General features: G+C 43.4%; 1 protein-coding gene across 3 annotated transcripts in view; it reads left to right on the top strand.

Annotated features, from left to right (window-relative positions):
* HS3ST5 (heparan sulfate-glucosamine 3-sulfotransferase 5) overlaps positions 1-22,302 on the top strand; it is a 382,330-nt gene that overhangs the window by 316,041 nt on the left and 43,987 nt on the right. The window contains exon 3 of one of the 3 annotated variants that reach the window (XM_068279462.1): positions 1,949-2,034. The exons of the other annotated variants lie outside the window; for them this stretch is intronic. The gene's annotated coding sequence lies outside the window, so the exon portion shown is untranslated. The remainder of the gene's footprint in view (positions 1-1,948; positions 2,035-22,302) is intronic. 3 annotated transcript variants of the gene reach the window in all.

The following is a 22,302-nucleotide window of genomic DNA, read 5'->3' as shown; positions in this document are numbered from 1 at the left end:
CCCTCCCTCAACTACAATATTAGCTCTCTATTGGTCCTGTGCTCATAATAATCACTTCTATAGATACTTTGAATAGTGGTAATCATTAACAAACTGCTCCCCATCCCCTTCTTGCACCTCTGACACTGTAGTTGCCAATGGCAGGTTTTGGTGCGTCGTATCAATTTTTAAGTATACAGTGCTTGGGGGGCCCCATTGTAAAACTTGCATCGGGGCCCACAGCTCCTTAGCTACGCCACTGTATACTGTGTACATATGGTTGCCCCTTTCCATATACTTACCTTCAGAATAGAGTGCAGATTGTAGAGAAAAGGGGGTTAAAAGAGACATAACTGCACTTGCCCACCCTTTTCTCACTTCTGTCATTGATTTACAGGTCTTTGTGAAGATGACATAGGACAGAATGAGGGAGGCTGTAGTATGTAGGAAATGCAGTGGTGACTGAGGAGGTGGCAGGAAGCATGATCATCCAATCATCTGAACACAGTGATAGTTCAAAATAGTGATATCCCTCTTGTCTGGGGTGGGCCAGCAAGCTTACCTTACTGTATGGTATGCCTCCTGAATGGTTTTGCTTGAAAATGTACTGAAGAGAGGACATCCACTAGTCCTCTATTTAGACTAGGAGGAGGAAACAATTTAATTATTGTAACTATCACCCCCTACATACACACACCTTAGCAAAGCCCTCCAATTCTGATTACCTTATCTCCATCCTCACTTCCCCCTCCCCCCTTCCCATGGGGCCAAGCATCATGACATTTTTTTCATATTAGGGTAGAGGGGTAACATCCAAATACTTGCTGGGGGCTCAGTAATTTAATTATTACGTCCCTCACAGCTGCACTTTTCAAAGGCTAAAAGAAGAATTTCCTCATGTCTTCACTTTGGAAAATTCTTTAGTTTAGGGGAGATGCAGGGGAAAGTGATTTTTGCCTAGCACTTTTTTTTAGAGCAAGTGTATTTCCACCTTAAGCCATAATGAACTATAATAGACTGCTAGATGAGAAAGGAATACAAAGTAGCCAAAGCCACATTGATGTCTTTTACAAAACACTGCACTAAACGTGACATTGTAATTGTTTTCAGTAGCACCTTGTAGAAAATCCCTGGAGATCCCATCTACAGTGTACAGAGTGTAGTGCATTCAACAAAACAACTGATTAGCAAGACAGTATCTCTGGGGAAAGGAGACACATATTAATTTTAGGCTTAACTAAATAGGAGTTGTGGAAGCAATGTGCTGAAGCAATATTTTCATAGCTATACTAAAGTAAAAAGAAAATTACATTCTTCCTTCTTTTCTAGAAATAGAAGTGTTTTACTTTTGGGCGTCTTTTTTTCACTACTTTAAAGTGCATATAATGAATGATAATAAATAGCTTTTTTTTAAATTACCATTTATATACTGTAAATAAATATATATATATATATATATATATATATATATATATATATATATATATATATATATATATATATATATATATATATATATATATATATATACTGTATATGTTTTGTTTTATTTGAAAAAATTATGTTACAGTACGTTTAACTAGTTGTTATTTAGCAAATTCCTCTACCCTGTTATCTGATACATAAGCCATGTGGTTGTCGATAAAACTATAAAACTACTGTATCTTTAAAGCAACTTGAAATTAAAAAATTGGGATTTCATGTGACATCACACTCAGGCTCCCATTGCTTCTAATAGGTCAGTTTGCACTGCATTAGTCCCATTTGCAGTCAAAACCTCACCACCTTTTCTGTTTCCAGTGGCTCTTCCTGAAGTCCTGGATGCCATTTGCATTAGGTTGTGTGTTAGAATGTATGCATTGGAAATTCTACTAAATAAGGTACAGCGCTACAGTCAAATTATCATATAGCACTGTCACTTTCAGTATTTTCCACTGTTTCTACCACTTGTCTCACTCTTCTTTTTTAGGTTAGACAAAAGAGGATGGTATGCATAAAGGGATCTTGGGTGGAAGCTGGAGAAGTTCTGTGGCACTGAGAGGATGCAGAGAAATGGTGGGCTATGGTATGACTGTGCTAACATAGTAATCTGTAATGGAGCAGCCACTATAGCGGTTGCTCTCACTTCCACTACAGTGGTTGCTTACACTCCAGTAGAGTTGTATTAGCTTTGCTGTTTATTTACAAGGCACACTTCACAAGGGATGCAGGGTACATTAAGGCTTGGAGTGCAGTGCAGTGCAGCATGTGTTTAAAATGGATCCGAGATGAAGTTTTACTCATTGCATAATTGTGTTCCTATTGTTTATAGGGCATTCCTCAAGCCAAATACTTTTTTGTTTTTGTTTTAATACTCTAATTCCCTATAAACTAAACAAGCCACGCCCACAGGTTTTCAGAGAGCCAATGCATTTTCAGACAGTAGCAAGGGCTCATGGGAGCTCAGTCTGGACAGGAGGAGGGGGAGGTATTACTAGCCAGATATTTCAGAGGCAGAGGGGAGGAGGGAGGAGGAGGGGGGATTCGTTTTTTTTCACAGGCTGAGTGCAGATAAGCCTGCCTCTTTGTAATGTTTACAATCAACATGGCTGCTGTCATTGTATCACAGGAAGAAATAATCATAAACTCTTAAAGCTGTTTGCAGCTGGATTTGCTGTGTAAACTATCTAAACTTTAAATAAGATATATAGACAATTTACTTGTTATAGTTCGTTTTTCATCTCAGATCCGCTTTAAACGCTGGATGATGGTGATGGGAGGTTGTTTAGGAAGCTCTGGCCCTTATTTAATTCACTTTTTCTCCTAAGTTTTTCTCCTAGGGGATCACTTTTCATCTTCTGTTTTAAATAACTTTTCTGCACTCTGCAGCAGAAAAAAAATACAGCTACTCTGCATGGCAGGAGGAGGTGGCAGAGACTGTTTTTGAGCGAATGGGGAGGTTTTTTGCTAATTGGCTGCACTTGTGGTTGCGGAGAGGAAGGAGGAGGGGCCACCAAAGCCTCTGGGCCTCTGCAATGGCAGGGTTCACAGGGGTGATTGCTATGCTCATGGTGACAAGCTGAACATTGTTTTCATATCAGTTGTAAATACTGAATGATGGGCGACTGAATTTCAGAACTGGGGTTATACTTGGGGAACTGGAGAAGGAAGCACACTGATATTATTGACTGTTTAGAATGTATACATTACCTAACACCAACCTATGGCCGCCAGGACTGCAGGAAGAGGCACCAAAACAGAAGAAATGCTGCTGTTCTGGCTGTGAGGAGAAATAAGCTAATGCAGCAAAGAGGAGTCCTCTCTTTCTGAACTCCTGACAGGAGCTGCTGTGGAGGGCGAGAGCCATATGGCAGTGCTAAGCCAGCCAGCACTAGCCTAATAAACCCCCATTCTGTTTTCACCTCTACATAGACTTTAAATGACTTAGCAAACTATTGGTATTCCACTAATTGGATAATAAGTCACATGGTCTATTTAACGATGGAAACTTTCTTTCTTTAACAAAAAAACCAAAACCTCTGTACTTTTACCTCTATCGGCTTTTTGCTTTCAGACTGTCTGCATCAACACTTTTCCCTAAGTGCAAAGTCAATTGAAAGCAATAAGAAAATATTCAGCAATCAGTGTTGCAATTTATAGCTTTTCACTGATCAGTGGAGAAAGAGGAAGGAACTACCCTCTATGTCTCCTTCATGATTGTTATAGAAGAGTGCACCCAAAATGTATTCCAAGTACCTCAGCTTTGTAAAGCAAGCTATTCTTATTTTCCCTAATATAAACCAGTTGAGCAGTGTTAAAAGCTGCCTATTGATCTGTGCCCAGACTGAAAGCCTTGCTCTGATGTAAATGAAAACGTGTCAAGAGTCAATATTGATCCTTTTTTTTTTTCCAAACATGACTGGCCCATGGGAAATACTGCTGACCATAGTGGCAGTGCTTGTCAGTGAATGAATTAAGACTTTTTCCACGAGGCTACACATGTCCAGACATGAACTTTTTCTTCATGATTGTTTTTCTGTACTTCCAATGGAGTATACAACATAATTCATCTTTACTGTCAGTAATACTGGGATAGCGGCTTGAATCTAGCTTAGCGGGCTTCTATACGAGCCATTATTACAGAGTCCAAATTTCAGAAAATTACAAAGTATGGATGCAAAACGGGCATATTTTATAAATTCTTGTTCACATTTAGTAGCTATTTTTATTTTAAATTGCTTTGCATCAATCCAGCCTGCCTGATGCTCATGGAGTTTGTAATCATTTGGAGCTTGGCATCCAGTAGGTATAAATTAACTTGCGAAAACGTTTCCCTATCTACTGACAATTAGAAAAAAAAAGCCATAGCTCACTTAGCAGTGTAACGGAGTTTGGCCAATTACAAAGGACTTATACAGACAACTAGGAGGGAAGCTTGCCAGTAGTCAGTCAAGTGTGCAGGTGCAATCCAGCCGACATAGGAAGCATCATCTACAGACACTTCTGGCAACAGTTTATCTCCATGGGTACAATAGCAGTTTGATCACCTTACACAGAATGGTCATCTAGGGGTGCTACAGTGGTGGGACTGTTGTCAAGTCAAACCAAAAAGACAAGATTATGCATTGCTCACTTCATGTCTATAAATGGCAAAATATAAGTCAATTTATCAGGAGGCTGAGTGGCTTTCATCCAATCTGATAATAATATGTTCACTGTTACCTATAAGTTCAGTTAACAGCTTACTGATGAGAAGCATGACCAGGAACTCCACTGTTTAGCAAGTTACAGGTTGGTTGATAGCCACACTGTTTGTACTACATTGAGCACAAGGAACTAGCAGTTCAAATGATTTTTAGTCAGATTTCAGTTGGAATCTTTTGCACTAAAGCAGGCCATACATATCACTCTGATTGATTCTGCTGGATATCTATAGCGCAATGAGCCGCATCGATCGTAATTTCAACCTATTTGTGGAAAAAAAATATAAAAATTATAATTGAACCGGACGGTAAATTTCAATTGATCGGAGGCAGCAGGAGAGGGGTGGCCGTGCAACACTACAGGCAGATTTTATTGTGAAATCGATTGAAAATCTGTTTGCAGCGTATGGGTGGATTCGATCCATCTCTGATCAGATTCAGATCAGAGAGGGATTGATCTGTTTGCCACATTGGGTGACAATCTAAACGTGTATGGCCACCTTAAATGCTGCAATGTTGTGACTTGATAACTGCTCAGCCGATTGCTTTTTTAATGAGAGAGAAAAGATTGTTTTCATAATAAGGACTCAGCCAAAGCATCTATGTCCACCTTTAGGCCTTTGTCACATAGGTAACTCCACACTCAGGAACAGGATCAGAAGCAGCCCATCACTATTATCAGGTATGTCTATCCGCAGCAAGTACTTTCGGTGCAATTGCGGCCCAAAAAATTGGGTACCGCCATAGGTGCCCATGTTAAAATTCTCAGAACCTCAAGAAGACAGTAGTGCGGATGTTCTGCTATGTTTTGTACCAATGGCATTAAGCATAATTGTGGCTATTTAATCCACTACAGAGTTTAGATAAAGTAGCCAGGACAGTGGTGGAGTTTTGCTACCAGTGTAACCGAATTCCAGAGTGGAGGGGGGGATATGGAGAATAGTGGCAGTGTTAAGCGTTAGGTGTAGGTAGGCGATACATAAGTGTTAGGTGTAGGTAGGCGATACATAAGTGTTAGGTGTAGGTAGGCGATACATAAGTGTTAGGTGTAGGTGGGCGATACATAAGTGTTAGGTGTAGGTGGGCGATACATAAGTGTTAGGTGTAGGTAGGCGATACATAAGTGTTAGGTGTAGGTAGGCGATACATAAGTGTTAGGTGTAGGTGGGCGATACATAAGTGTTAGGTGTAGGTAGGCGATACATAAGTGTTAGGTGTAGGTAGGTGATACATAAGTGTTAGGTGTAGGTAGGTGATACATAAGTGTTAGGTGTAGGTAGGCGATACATAAGCGTTAGGTGTAGGTGGGCGATACATAAGTGTTAGGTGTAGGTAGGTGATACATAAGTGTTAGGTGTAGGTAGGCGATACATAAGTGTTAGGTGTAGGTAGGTGATACATAAGTGTTAGGTGTAGGTAGGTGATACATAAGTGTTAGGTGTAGGTAGGCGATACATAAGTGTTAGGTGTAGGTAGGCGATACATAAGTGTTAGGTGTAGGTAGGCGATACATAAGTGTTAGGTGTAGGTAGGCAATACATAAGTGTTAGGTGTAGGTGGGCGATACATAAGTGTTAGGTGTAGGTAGGCGATACATAAGTGTTAGGTGTAGGTAGGCGATACATAAGTCTTAGGTGTAGGTAGGCGATACATAAGTGTTGGATGTAGGTAGGCGATATATAAGTCTTAGGTGTAGGGAGGGATAAAATAGCTGTGAGGACAGCGGTGGAGTTTGGCTACCTGTGTAGCCAATCTCCATAGCAAGAGGGATAGTGAAGATGCTAAGAGCTAGGTGTAGGTAGGGAATACATCATTGTTAGGTGTAGGTAAGAAGGTTAGTGAGGGTAGAGGGCTACATTGTAGCAGAACTTTGTTCTGACAGCATCAAGCATTATAGTGGCTATAGTATCGACTGCAGAACTCTGTAGTGGATAAAATAGTCCTGTGGACAGAGGTGGAGTTTGGCTACAACAGTATCTGAACTCCAAAGCGGCAGAGATAGCGGTGGTGTTAGAAGTTAGGTGTTGGTAGGGGATACTTTAGTGTTAGGTGTAGCTTGGGTGGTTAGTGCTAGGCATAGATGGGGGTAAGCTAGTGTTAGGCATAGGTAGGGGTTAGATTAGTGTTAGACACAGATTTAGGGAAGGTTAGTGCGAGAATAGGTGAGAATATTTTACTATTGGCAATATCTCGCACCTATTTTTACTTGTAGCACTTTTAAACGTACTTATGCCTGAAGTCCATGGAGTAGGACACAGCAGTGATGAGCTCCCGCTCCAACACCCGCAATACTCATCCGCCTCAGTAACCTGCCGGTTTTGCAACCCCGCAAACCTCACCCACACCTCGGTGAATGTGCCTACACCCTCTGGACTTAATTTCAGGATGGCCCGCCGTGGATCGGAGGCAGTAGCCAAACTGCAAAAATTCCGCATGGACGCACAAGATGGCGACAGCAGAGACGGCAGTGGCGTGGAGGAGGACGATGCACCCGCTCCCTCCCTGAAACAGATTTTACAGGGTATAATGGCCTGCCAGGAAACCCTCACACACATTACTACCAGGTTGGAAGAGGTAAAATCAGACGTATCTCTCCTTAGAGCGGATATGCACTCGCTCCGCACTAGAGTTACGGAAACCGAAGACCGTGTGAGCGCCATAGAATATCGGTTAAAGCCTCTAGAAAAAGATTCCTCGCAAACACAACGCGAGGTTCGTATCCTAAAAGAGCGCCATGAAGACCTTGAAAATAGAAATAGGCGCTCCAATGTGCGTATCGTGGGCCTACCCGAAAAAGTTGAAGGCAACGCCCCAGAAAGCTTTGCAGAACAACTACTGATAGATCTATTTGGCAGATCTGCGTTCTCCTCGGCCTTCATAATAGAAAGAGCGCACAGGGTATCCGCTAAAATTCCAGCCCCAGGCCAGGTATCAAGAACTTTTATTATGAAGCTGCTTAACTATCGTGACCGTGACGCCATCTTGCGCGCAGCGCGCGAAAAAGGAGAGGTAACCCACAGCAATGCACGTCTCTCTTTTTACCCGGATTTCTCCATAGATCTCCAGCGTCAAAGAGCACAGTTTGTTCATGCGAAGAAGCGTCTCCGTGATATGGGCTTTTCATATGCAATGCTATACCCAACGAAGCTTAGGGTCATAGACGGTGACCGCACTCACTTCTTCACCTCTCCAGAAGCAGTCCAAACCTGGCTGGATGCTAGGCCTACCGCTCGTAAATCTCCAAGCCGTGTGGACAACACCTCATAAGGGTCGTGAGTACCGCTACAAGAGAACAGTTCATCTTCCCCTACCGTTACTGTTTCCTCCCTGCCCTATCCTCTGACATAACCCATTTAACTCACCGCCTGACTTTTAACTGCTGTATGCAATAAGTCCAGAATGATCCTGGCCTTCAATGCTGCCCTTTGCTAATGCAATGGAACTTTTCCTTACCATGAGGCTTCTGTAGTCCTGGCCGGCAGCCACACCATTGTTATCACACATTTGGAACTCATTTATATAAGTATACTACTCTGCTCCTTCCCATGGAAAAGCTGCCCTAGCCGCAATGTACTATCTGTGTACGCAGCGCTTATCTCTACCTGAACACTCAATGTGTGACTTATAGCCATTCTTATTTCTTTAAAGGTTGTCCTCTGCATTGATAAGCTGTTGTTGTGTGCTGTGGGGTGGGGAGACGTCCAACCTAAGACCCCCTAATCTATCTCACCCTGTTCTGAACCCCCCTCCTACCCAACACTGCCCATACCCCGGGGTGCTTTGTCGCCCCCCGTCACTGGGCCCCCTGATGCCTCCCTCCTTTCAGTCTGGGGTGTCTCCCCTACCCGCAGCGCAGACACAAGGCTATGTATACACAACTGAGCAGCGCTATATCTGGTTGCTAGGCTCTAGCTGTTATAAGGCTATGTTAAGCAGGGATGCTCGGGCCAAGATTTTACTGACACTGCAGTACATTTCTATGTACCAACAGGCTTCGAAACTTCTATGACTAGGCAGGTTCCCCCTGCAGAACATAAAGAGCGGAAGCTCACCTTACAGATGTGGTGAGCTTGAACACTCTCAACTCACCGCTTGGTCACTACAACCTTAGTTCTTCTCCCCCCTCTGGGAGAGGGACCTTTTTCTCTCGCCTGGCTTTTCGGGTGGGGTGAGGTCCTTCCCCCCCAGGGCGGACTTGTAGGTTCTGTGTTCCCCCCCAAGCAAGCACCACAGTAGTTACTGTATCTTGCTTGTAGATTGTTATTGGATTTTGAGTTCCGGGACTAAGGACCTGTCTACGTTTAGATGGGTCAGGGTGGGATAAAGGGGTTTGGGTGTTTTTATTTTTCTTATAAAGTTTATTTTCTGTGTTCTCCGATTGCAAACTCACACATTTGGTCATGGTATCAGTACCACAAAGTGTACCTTCCTCAGGGCAAACGTGCGCGACATAAACTAGAGATAAAAGATGGCACTCACTAAACTGAAGGTTATACGTTGGAATGTCCGTGGTCTTAACGATTCCAGGAAACGTCAAATGATTATGACGTACCTCTATCGTCATAAGCCAGACATTGTGGCACTTCAAGAAACCCACCTCACAGGCGGAAGAGCCCAGGCATTAAAACGTGGCTGGATAGGCTGGTCGTACCATTCCTCCTACTCCCAATACTCTCGTGGGGTTTCACTCCTTGTTAAAAAATCCCTTTCATTTCAAATGCTCACACTCAAAGAAGATTACTTAGGAAAATATATATTTATACATTGCAGAATTGCAGGTATCCCCATCCTGATTCTAAACATTTATATCCCGCCCCCATATGACTCCTCTGTTATCAAAGAAGGTATTCAATTTATCCTCGCTTACCCAGGTGTTCATACACTATGGATGGGGGACTTCAACGCCGTATGCAACCCCTTTTATGATCGGCACCCTCCCAAGCAAGACAAGCCCACTAATTTTGCTAATCTTATGAAAGAACTTCACTATTTAGATGTGTGGCGCTGTTTTTACCCACATCGACAAGGTTACACCTGCCACTCCGCCACGTTTGCAGCCTCCTCCCGCCTAGACCACTTCTTTGCTTCCCCAGCTGTACTACAAGCAACCACTGCTGTAGGTATGCTGCCCCGCCTGGTCTCAGACCACTCACCCATTTACATAGAATTTACTTGGGGACAGCAACCCCCATACCGTTTCTGGAAGTTTAACCCCTTTTGGCTAGAGCTTATCACTACACATGACCAGGTTACTAAGCATATAAATGACTTCATACACATACACAGGGATGAGGAAGATGTGCTGCTGATATGGAATACCTTTAAAGCTTTTTTGCGGGGTGAGCTTATTGCAGCGGTTGCAAACTGCAAAAATGACACAAAACGACGCGAACAAGATTTGATTCGCCAAATTGACACGCTCCGTGCCCTATACTTCTCTACCCGTGACCCACACCATTTATCAGCCTGGCGAACGGCACTATGCAAACATAAGCAACTTATAGACGAGGTTGCCAAAAGTAAACTGTTTTTCACTAAACAGGCCTTTTTTGAGCAGGGGGAAAGAGCGGGCACCCTATTAGCTAAAATTTCCAAATCATACACCTCTCCCCCAGTGATAACCCATATTGCAGACAGTCATGGGACACCAGTTACTGGCACTGCAGAAATTAACCAGATATTTTTTAACTACTATAAATCTCTATACAGCAGTGCTACCCCGGCTACCCAGACTGACTCTGAAATATACCTTTCCGAGCTCCAACTGCCACGGCTATCGCCAGAACAGCGTGAACTATTAGATGCCCCCCTATCCGTAGAAGAATTAAATATAGCAATTGCATCATTCCCTAATAAAAAAGCCCCAGGCTTGGATGGTATCCCCATTGAAATCTACAAAAAATTTGACGAAGTAATTACCCCATGTTTACTACAGACACTTAATAGTGCCTTTGAGATAGGTGCACTACCAAGCTCCATGCAAGAAGCCCTGATTGTTGTTATACCCAAACCTGGCAAGGACCCGTTATACTGTGATTCATACAGGCCAATCTCTCTTCTTCCAACCGATATTAAAATTCTTGCCAAAGCCTTGGCCATCAGACTAAATTCAGTAATACTATCCCTAGTCCACCCCGATCAAACGGGTTTTATGCCTGGTAAAAATACTGCCATGAATGTACGTCGCCTATGGACCAATATTCAAGCAGAACATACAAACCCTGGCAATAGAGTAGTGGCATCCCTAGATATGGCCAAGGCGTTTGACACCGTGGAGTGGCCTTACCTTGGCGCGGTCCTTGCCAGGTTTGGGTTTGGAGACAATTTCCGCAAATGGGTACACATGTTATACAGCTCCCCCAAAGCCAGAGTCTGCACAAATGGCTGGATCTCGGAGGCCTTTGGCCTAGGACGTGGAACACGTCAGGGGTGCCCTCTCTCTCCCCTACTATATGCCCTTGCAGTAGAGCCCCTAGCTTGCCGCATCAGAGCTCACCCTCGGATTCACAGCTTTCGCACTACCCATACGGAAGAAAAGATAGGGCTCTATGCAGACGACACAATTCTTTACCTTGCTGACCCAGACGAATCCCTGACCTGCGCACTCTCAGCTATTGAGGAATCTGGATACTACTCTGGGCTTAAGCTTAACAAATCCAAATCGGTCCTTTTATACCTTGACCAAATGTCCCCCACCACCAACTCTCCTCACACGGATCTCCAGACAGTTCAAACATTTAAATATTTGGGTGTTCAAATAAGCCTCCCCCCACAAACCTATCTACAAACTGAAGTTCTTCCCCTAATACAACTAGTACAATCCAAGTGCAAAGCATGGTCTAGACTGTATCTCTCCATTGTTGGTAAAATTAACCTAGTTAAGATGGTACTCCTGCCCAAACTGCTATATGTGCTTCATCAATCCCCTATATACATCCCAGTCCACTTTTTTAAAAGGTTCCGCTCCTTAATTATTGCATTTATCTGGAATAATAAAAGAGCCAGAATTAAATTCTCTCTCCTTATTAACCCCAATGACATGGGTGGCCTTGCTCTTCCATCACTGCAATACTATTACCTTGCGGCCCAACTACAACATTCAGTCCCTTGGTTCATGACGGGAGATGTATACAACCCTGAAGCCTTGGGATACAGTCTGGACCTTAATAGTGAAAGCATAGCCCTTGACTTACTTAGAGGTGTCAATCCCCCCGCACTGAAGACAAACACCATCTTGTCCCAAGCCCACCACATTTGGAAACGTGCTTGTAAAATATACCCGCCAGTAAACTATGAGCCACGCACCCCTCTATGGCACAACCCATTACTTCCCGAATTTTCCACAATCCCGGATCCTCACTATTGGGAGAGAGGAGGCATAATTTTTCTATCACAAATACTAGAACAAGGAAAGCTCATTAGTATCTCTAATCTCTGTAACGTCTTTCCCACCTTTATCATCCAACAATTTAGATATGCTCAGCTGCACCATGCCTTCTATGCCCAATTTGGGAAAGACCCTGTTCGTGTCACCCCGCACCCTATCCTTGAAATTCTGGTAAAAGGCCCAGCCAAACACCTCATTGGAGACATATACAAAGAATTGCTACTAAATAAAGCGCTTGACCGTATGGAACCAGTTAAAGAAAAATGGTTAAAAGAGGGGATAGACCTATCAACTGAAGATTGGGAAGATGCACTAGAGGCCCCTAAAAAGATCTCTGTGTGCATTAAAAACAGAGCCACTCAAGTATACATTTTACACCAAGCTTATTTGACCCCCGCTAGAATTGTTAAATATAAAACTGATGCCTCTGTCCTGTGCCCCAAATGTGGAAGCCACTCGCCTACCTTTTTACATCTGATATGGCAATGCCCTACAGTCCAGACTTTCTGGCTGCAGGTAATAAATTTTCTCCATGACAAAATGGGCTGCCCTGTAACCATGGACCCTGCGCTGTGTGTGTTAAGTATAATATCAGACGAAGAAATACAACCCAATACCAAAACTTTTATACACTAAACACTATTTGCAGCTAGACAAAAAATTGCCCTTAAGTGGCTGGCAACAGAGGCTCCCACGTTTGCGTGCTGGCGCAAGAGGCTCAACCTAGATCTGCCCTACAAAAAACTTGTATACTTACATAGAGAACGTCAAAAGCAGTTCCACTTAATATGGGATAGGTGGAAGGAAGGGACTTGATTGTTAGTGTGTCCACTTTATTTTATGCATTAGTAACACGATTTAAGTATCCCTCCTATCAATATCGGTTTGGACTGGACTTCCCAACTCCAATACCTTGCCACTATCCACATGTACATTTAATGATACCCTGAACTGAGGTATGATAAAATACGCTATGTTCTTTAATGTACATGTTGTATACTGTGCGAACTTTGTATTTGAAACTTTGTAATGTCATCTTCACTACTTGCCACTCTCTTTACAGCTAATATGTACTAATAGCCCTGATGTACACCTGTATATCCTACTTGCCATTTGTAATTTGTATTCCATGACCAACCTGAACAATAAACTGTTTTTTTGTTTAAAAAAAAAAAACGTACTTATGCCTGTCCCCAGTATACGCAACATAAAACGCACCTGTCCTGGAAGAAATGTATTTCACAAAAGTTTTACCGTTAATTTCCTCCAAGATGTGTTCTCACAGTACAGTTATTTCCCCTAATCCACACTTATGCTCAGTTATTGCCGCCTTTACATTTTTGGCCCAAACGGTTATCTGCAATATTTTCATAATTTGGCAGTCTAGGTGATACGAATGTTCAGAATAGATCATCTCAAAACACTGAACTGTGGAAAATGTTGATGAGCTCTGCTGGGAGTAATTAGCTGATACCCCATTGCGAGTCGTGTGTCTAGACAGAGGAAGGTTTAAACAACTATGTCTTGATTCAACGCTAGATGAATTGAATACAGATAGAGGTGGTTTATGAATATAAAAATATTTTAATGACAGTTAATTGGTACTTTAACTATATAAAGGATTAAAGTGGGGTATGAAATTATGATTTTTACAACTTTAAAATAGTGCCTTCACATTATTGAATGTGATTTCATAAAGCAAACAATATACACTATGTACTGTGAACTGATGCTGGGTTCACATCAATAGACAGTCATACTTAAATTCCAAAAATAGCATAGGTGAGCATAGGTGCTTCCAGTATAGGTTAGTCAGCCATAGGTGCTTCCAGTATAGGTTAGTCAGCGTTAGGTGCCCCAGTATAGGTTAGTCAGCCATAGGTGCCCCCAGTATAGGTTAGTCAGCCATAGGTGCCCCCAGCATAGGTTAGTCAGCCATAGGTGCCCCCAGTATAGGCTAGTCAGCCATAGGTGCCCCCAGTATAGGTTAGTCAGCCATAGGCGCCCCCAGTATAGGTTAATCAGCCATAGGTGCCCCCAGTATAGGTTAGTCAGCCATAGGTGCCCCAAGCATAGGTTAGTCAGCCATAGGTGTCCCCAGTATAGGCTAGTCAGCCATAGGTGCCCCCAGTATAGGTTAGTCAGCCATAGGCGCCCCCAGTATAGGTTAATCAGCCATAGGTGCCCCCAGCATAGGTTAGTCAGCCATAGGTGCCCCCAGTATAGGTTAGTCAGCCATAGGTGCTTCCAGTATGGGTCCCCTATACTGGAAGCACCCCCCCCCCCACACACACACACACACACACACAACGCCCAGGGCTTTGCACTCCTCACCTGCACTTAGAAACGCCCAATGCTCTGAGATTTACTACTGTACAGATTCCAGAGATTCGTGAAATTTGGTGTTATACAGAGATTCTCTGAGATTTTGTTCTTTACAGAAATGTATTGACATTTGGAGTTATATGGAGATTCTCTGAGATTTAGTACTATACAGAGATTCACTGAAATTTGATACTGTACAGAAATTCACTGATATTTGGTGTTGTACTGAGGTTCTCTGAGCTTTTAAACTGTGTAGAGATTCACTGAGATTGGTACTGTACAGAGATTCACTGATATTTGGGGTTATAAAGAGGTTCTCTGAGATTTTGTACTGTACAGAGATTCACTGACATTTGGTGTTTTATAGAGTTTCTCTGAGATTTAGTTCTGTACAGATTCCAGAGATTCACTGACATTTGGTGTTATACGGTTCTGATCCAGTTCTGTATAATGCCTGAAGAAGAAACGTAACGTTTCGAAAGCTTGCAATAAACCATGTAAGTTAGCCATTACCGGTATCACCGGAATCAACGCTTCTTGGTTTGATGTCTGTATTTCTGCTCCTCGACTAACACCGGACCACACTTCACAGAGATTCTCTGATAATCTGTACAGACACTTACTGAGATTTGATTTGACATGTAGGTTGGCAGCTTTTTACAGGGCTTATAGCTGCAGTGTGACCTGCAAGTTACAGTAGCATTTTTGGATTCAAGCCTCACTTCAGGTAAAGTATGTCCTCATTCAGTCGCAGTGCTTGCCTTCAATCTGTATATGAGCTTATTTATTACCGAACGGCAACAAAATCACTTTTAACGTAACTGATCAGGAGCCCAGACACTGGCCACATCTTGCACCACTGACAATCATTGCTACAGGCTGCAATTCATTCATAGAGACGCATTGTGAGTTTTCCCCCTTGCAGACTGTATAACAGGATGATGCTATCCAAGCAGAAGTATCCCACCTATTGAACCTGAAACTAACTTCCCTAACCCAGATGAATGCTCAAAAATGTACAATGTTTAGCTGCATTTCTCTCATAACATTTCAGTACTATGATTACTAAATTATTAACGTCTTTAGATCCATGCCTGGTAATGAGCTTCAACTCAGCAAGAATATATTATTTAAACAATGAAAATATATATAAAACATAATTAGATCACAACTCTGAACTGAACTTAGAACTCCTTGTACATATAACTGGGCATAAAGGATAATTTTTGCATCTACTCTTATAGGATGTAAGAGGAGTCAAAATGCATTTACACAATACAACTTTAGCAGTTAGGATGATTAAATTAACGCAAAATTGTATTCACTTTAGCCACTCAGCTCACAGCCCTGTGTAGCATGGGAACCAACTGAAATGAGCCGTGAAAGTGACAAAATGAAACACACACAACCATACACACAAACAACCACAGACACACACAAACGCAGAGACTAGAGATGGCCCGAACGTTTCGCCGGCGAACGGTGTCAGGCGAACTTTCGGTGGTTCGCGTTCGCCAGTGAAGGCGAACTTTTGCGGAAGTTTGGTTCGCCCCCATAGTGCGCCATTAGGGTCAACTTTGACCCTCTACATCACAGTCAGCAGGCACATTGTAGCCAATTAGGTTACACTAACTCCTGGAGCCACTCCCCCTCTTATAAAAGGCAGGTAGCGCTGGCTATTACACTCACTCGTGTACCTGCAGTAAGTAGTGACGGGACAGCTGCTGGCAGACTCTCATAGGGAAAGATTAGATAGGCTCTTGTAGGCTTGTTAGCTTGCTCCTGGCTGATTGTTATTGCTAAAATACCACCCCTCAACAGCTCTTTTCAGAGCTAATGTTCTCCTGATGTGTTTTTTTTTTTGTGTTGCCCACTGACACTGCATTATACAGCCCTATCTGTTGCAGCTGGACCTTGGTAATTGCTATTACTGTGCCAGCCAGGCCCTGCCTAACTATCTATACTGGGACACCTACCTATGCCTACCTAACTACTGGGGCACCTTCTTACCTATACGGGGACACCTACCTATGCCTACCTACCTACCTATACTAGGGCACCTACCTATGCCTACCTACCTATACTGGGACTCCTACCTATGCCTAGCTAACTACTGGGGAACTTACCTATGCCTACCTACCTATACTGGGACTCCTACTTATGCCTAGCTAACTACTGGGGCACCTACCTATGCCTACCTACCTATACTGGGACTCCTACCTATACCTAGCTAACTACTGGGGCACCTACCTATGCCTATCTACCTATACTGGGACACTTACCTATGCCTACCTACCTATACTGGGGCACCTACCTATGCCTACCTACATACAAGATAATAAGGTCGTTGCTTCATTGTGGACAGACCAAATTTGATCAGCTGGACAGTCACTGTTGTTCTATCATTGAGCTACCACAGCCTGGCGACCATATGGGCTTGAAAACTGCCACGGCCTGCACTCTCGCCATGGTGCGCACCAGTCCAGCAGGGCCGTCACTGCGCAAACAGCTGTTTGCGGTGCGTTACACAGTGCGTTTGGTGTGTCAGTGTGAAGCAGTACTCTAATTACACTCCCTGATTGATGTATACACATGCAAGATGTTTTAAAGCACTTTAGGCCTGCAATTTAGCATTCAATGTGATTTCTGCACTTAAAACGCTGCTTTGCTTCAAATCCAGATTTTTCCCCGGGACTTTTGGCGTCTATCCCACTCCGCCATGCCCCCCTCCAGGTATTAGACCCCTTAAAACATCTTTTCCATCAATTTTGTGTCAAACAATAGGTCCGTGCGGACAAGCCCTATAAGTACATGGTCATGCAAGAATATCGCTTGCTCAAATTTAAATTCTTAAATAGATTGATGTGAAATCACATAGTTGTGTGATTCCTCTGATGAGGTTTCTGATATAAATGTGCAGTGAGAGCTGATAGATATGGAGGTCCTTGCTGATCCCCCACACTTCTGGCTCAGCCTATCAAAGTGTGGTGTAGCTATTCCATACAGAGTAAACAATCAGTCCCCACTGACACTGAAAAATGCACTCCAACAAAACTCCTTATCATGAAGGGGATCAATGGCCCAGATATAGAGTTGTCAGTGAGTGACAGTGCATACATTCAGAGTAACAGATAGGAGGTATATACAGAGTGGATCGTGCTCTATAATACAAGTGCTGTAATATGACTCTCTGACATGTTTCTGGGTGTAAGGTGTACCACCAGCTTAGGGGAAGTGCGATGGGGACGGCTTGTGCCCCATCTTATGCCAACCTCTTCCTGGGCTGGTGGGAAGACACGATTGTATTCTCTGAAGACATGGAATTTTACACCTCCCACATCACTTTTTGGGGGCGTTTTATTGATGACATCATTATCCTTTGGGAAGGCCCTAGAGAACTGTTTGATGATTTTATGCTATTACTTAATAGGAATGAAATAGGCATGAGATTTACATCTGAAGTAAATGACAAACAGATTAATTCTCTTGACTTGACGATTACGATCAGTGATTCTGGTAAATTGGAAACTGATATTTTCCGTAAACCGACCTCCACTAATTCCCTGCTCAAATGGGAGAGCTCCCACCCATTATCCTTACGTAAAAGTATACCTACTGGACAGTTTCTCAGAGCACGGAGGAATTGCTCAAATGAACAGAGCTTTGAAAAAGAGTGTGTTACTCTAAACAATAGATTTCTACAGAGAGGCTTCCCTCAGGGAGTGATTGATAGAGCCTACATTCGAGCAAAAAACACCCCCCGTGTAGATACATTAAAAGAGAACCCCAGAAGGAGAGGTGGGCTAAATACAAATAAATTCACTGATTCAGTCTGTCAAACTCGATCTGCTCCCCGCCTGGTGGGCACGTACACAGTGCAATCACATGCAGTTTTTGAAATCATTAAGCATTATTGGCCAATACTACAGAAAGATAAGGATCTGTCTAAACTCTTGCCCCCCAATCCATTGGTGACGTATAGGAGAGCAGCCAACTTGAGGGACCTCCTTGTTCATAGTACTTTCTCCAATAATCCATCTCAGACTCCAACCTGGCTACCATCTAAACCAAATGGATCCTTCCATTGTGGAAGGTGTAAGGCCTGTAAATATATGCCTACGACCAAGCAATTTATATGCCCACAAAATGGTCGATCCTACAAGATTCTCTCATTCATCACCTGCAACACTAAATCTGTTGTGTATGGAGCTAGATGTAAGTGTAATCTTTGGTATGTGGGTAAGACAACACGAGCCCTGAAAGAGCGAGTGCTTGAACATATTGGAGATATCAAGCATAAAAATGATACCCCTATAGCTAGGCATATGAACCAGGTACACCCACAGTCCAGGTTTGACATATCTTTCTGGGGTATACAACAATGGAGAAAGCATACTAGAGGAGGTAATTTGGATAAAAAATTAACTCAAGTCGAGTCCCAATGGATTTTTCGTTTAAATACAGTTGCACCTCACGGTCTTAATGAGGACTTCAACCTAGCCTGTTTTTTATGAAAACATGATTAAGAATGTATCTGGTGAGGGATAGATGTAAATATGCAGATGTATCCCTGTATATACATCACCCCTGAGAGGACTCCCCTGGGGATCTATGATGAGTTTAGACATTGTTAGACTTGCTACACTGGTATATACATTATCTATTTATAAGCAGTCTCAGTGTACATGATCCGGTTATGCCTCTCTCATCTGGGAGGGCCAGTTGATATGTCTCCATACGGGTGAGATAGTATGTACCCCTTGTTCCTATTGTGTCCTCACAGTGCTTCCCCAGTACATCCACTCCTCTATGCATTCCATCATGGGTATAATCGCTCTAATGTGGCGGCTCACAAATGTATTTGCACTGGTCCAGAGAGGTGGCAAAAACCATTATGTGCAATCAAGAATATATAACGCGTTCCAATTAAGTTATGGAGGGCTGATAGCTTTTTCCCTCCTTTAACCCCCTTCCTTTTGCAAATATATGGCATTGCTGCTTTATCGTATAATCACTGTTCATACTTACGAGAATACGCTGTGCATGGGCGCCTTACATAAAGATGTAAACATACATCTAAAATGGCCGCCGTTACCATGCCAACCCATACAACAAACTCGCTGACCCGCATAGGACAATGAGCGTATGGTTACCATACCAACGCTCGAGACTAGGAAGCAGCTGAACGCGAAATCCGGAAATGACGCCATCGGAAGTGACGCCATTGCTAGCGATGCCGGTCTCGCGTCACTTGCTGCTCCAACGCTATGGGTCCATACAGATATCGGGACACTCGTATGGCATAGCCAAATATGCACTACATTCCGCATCTACCCCGGAACAGGTATACGGATATCGTACATCCACGCCCTTAGGGGCGTGTCCTTCATATCTCCACAGTATTTAATCCTGCGCCGAACGCGGCCTCGCAGCTCTGACTGGGGCATTTGCTGGGGGTTATACTGCTGGTGGGGGGTGCACTGTGTATATATGTTACCACACTTTTTACTGTAAATATGTATAGCATCTTTTTGAAAAAGCCGTGAGGTGAAACATGTCAGAGAGTCATATTACAGCACTTGTATTATAGAGCACGATCCACTCTGTATATACCTCCTATCTGTTACTCTGAATGTATGCACTGTCACTCACTGACAACTCTATATCTGGGCCATTGATCCCCTTCATGATAAGGAGTTTTGTTGGAGTGCATTTTTCAGTGTCAGTGGGGACTGATTGTTTACTCTGTATGGAATAGCTACACCACACTTTGATAGGCTGAGCCAGAAGTGTGGGAGATCAGCAAGGACCTCCATATCTATCAGCTCTCACTGCACATTTATATCAGAAACCTCATCAGAGGAATCACACAACTATGTGATTTCACATCAATCTATTTTAGAATTTAAATTTGAGCAAGCGATATTCTTGCATGACCATGTACTTATAGGGCTTGTCCACACGGACCTATTGTTTGATATATATTTCCCTGGTACCCTTCTCGGCTAGTGTTTGCCATCAATTTTGTGGCCAGCATAAGTGTTTCTAGTTTTCAAAGTTTGCATCCCCATTGAAGTCTATTGCGGTTCGCGAAAGTTCGCGCGAACCGAACCTTTCGCAGAAGTTCGCGAACCCGGATCGTGTACCGAAAATCGAAGGTTCGAGCCATCTCTAGCAGAGACACACACATGCACTGACACACATCCAACAAGCACAGATACACTAACTAACTGTCAGGATCATGTCTTGTCATGATCATGTTTGAGGCTTATCCTGCTGGCCGCGATGTTTCTGCGATCACGCTGTTCTGCTCAGTTGTAATTCTATTTCTGCACGTTGTATTTTGTTGCCCATGGATCTAAGCCCTAGTTCTGTCAGTCTGCCTGCAGCTCCTGATCAGTCTCATTACGTGCCTTGTCTTGTCTTGTACCTTGCGATCGCACTGTCTCCAGCGGTGGCTGACGGTGGGTCCTCCAGTCTGTTCCTTGTGGATCGCATTCGCTCTAGCGGTAGCGGCAGTGGATCCTCCTTGCCTGTGTTCCTGGAGTGTAGACCATAGCCGTGGTGGCTACTGGCTGCACTCATCTGTCTGTCTAGTCCTGTGTTAACGCCTGCTGTTGCCTGGTGTAAGGCAACCTATTAGCAAGCATTTACATTATCTGTTTGTCTGTGTTGATCGCTTGCTATCGCAAGCGTTCATTCTGTCTGTCTCTGTCTGTTTGTGTTCCTTTGTATTACTTGTTACTAGTTAGGGTGGCACGCTTGTCACTGGGCGACTAACGCGCGTTAATCGTGTCTAAAACGCGATCTCTATTGCAAATAAGTTCGCGTTTAGCTAGCGTTTGTTATTTTCCTTACGTTGTTTATTTTACTGTGTGTTCCTTTATTCCTTTCCTGCTGTTTCGCCCTGTGCTGTTTATCTGTCTGCTATCGCGGTTCTTGTGATTAGCTCTCTCGTTCTATCTGTCCTGCTCTTGATTGTCTGCCGTCGCTGGGTGGCGACTAGTTTGGCGGACATTCACCCAGTCTGTCCTTACTCTTTTCTGAGTTGCGCAGGTTACGTGCTGCGCCGTGTTTGCACCGCACAGCCATTGTCCATTGGGATTTGTGGGTCGCACAGAGGCACGGTTGCTCTATGCTCCACAACTCCCTCTTGTGTCTGTTTCCGCTTCTCCACTATATTTGGGGAAATCCCTGTTTCTCGTAGAGCGCTTGTGCGCGATCTCCTCTGCATCAGCGTGCGCGTTGCACGCTGACTTTGGAGATTATCCCGCAAGCCTCACACTAGCACACACATCCACACACACAGATACACTCACAGACACACACATGCACAGTCTAGACACACGCACAGATACACTCTCACAGTCACAGGCACCCACACACACACACACACAAGACACACACACACAAGACACACACACACACACACACACACACAAGACACACACACACACACACACACACACATACACACATACACACACACACGCACACACACAGACTTATCCAAACACACAGATACAGTCACAGACACACACATGCACAGAAACACATCCCTACACACTCACACATGCACAGATACACATCCACACACACAGATACACACACAGGCACACAAACACAGACACATATACGGTAACTTGCTTTTTGTTTGAAGAACTTTGCCACATATTTTGCCATAGTTGTAATTTTATTCCCCAGAATCATTTGATCTCAGTAAAGAAAGAACTTTGGGACATCTGTAAAAAGAATTATATCCATTGTGAGATCTGCATTGTCTTTAAAGCCTCTGTGTACATGAAGAAAAAAAAAACGATATTAAACTTGCAATATAAAGCAAGCAATAGTCCTTCCATCTGCCTCAGAGGACAAAGTGCATAAGGAAGCTTCATTAATATTTAAATATACTTGTGCAGCTTCTTAATT

Source organism: Hyperolius riggenbachi, chromosome 4 (assembly GCF_040937935.1).
Source record: "Hyperolius riggenbachi isolate aHypRig1 chromosome 4, aHypRig1.pri, whole genome shotgun sequence".
Classification (NCBI taxonomy): Eukaryota; Metazoa; Chordata; class Amphibia; order Anura; family Hyperoliidae; genus Hyperolius; species Hyperolius riggenbachi.
This window is presented reverse-complemented; position numbering and strand designations above follow the sequence as displayed.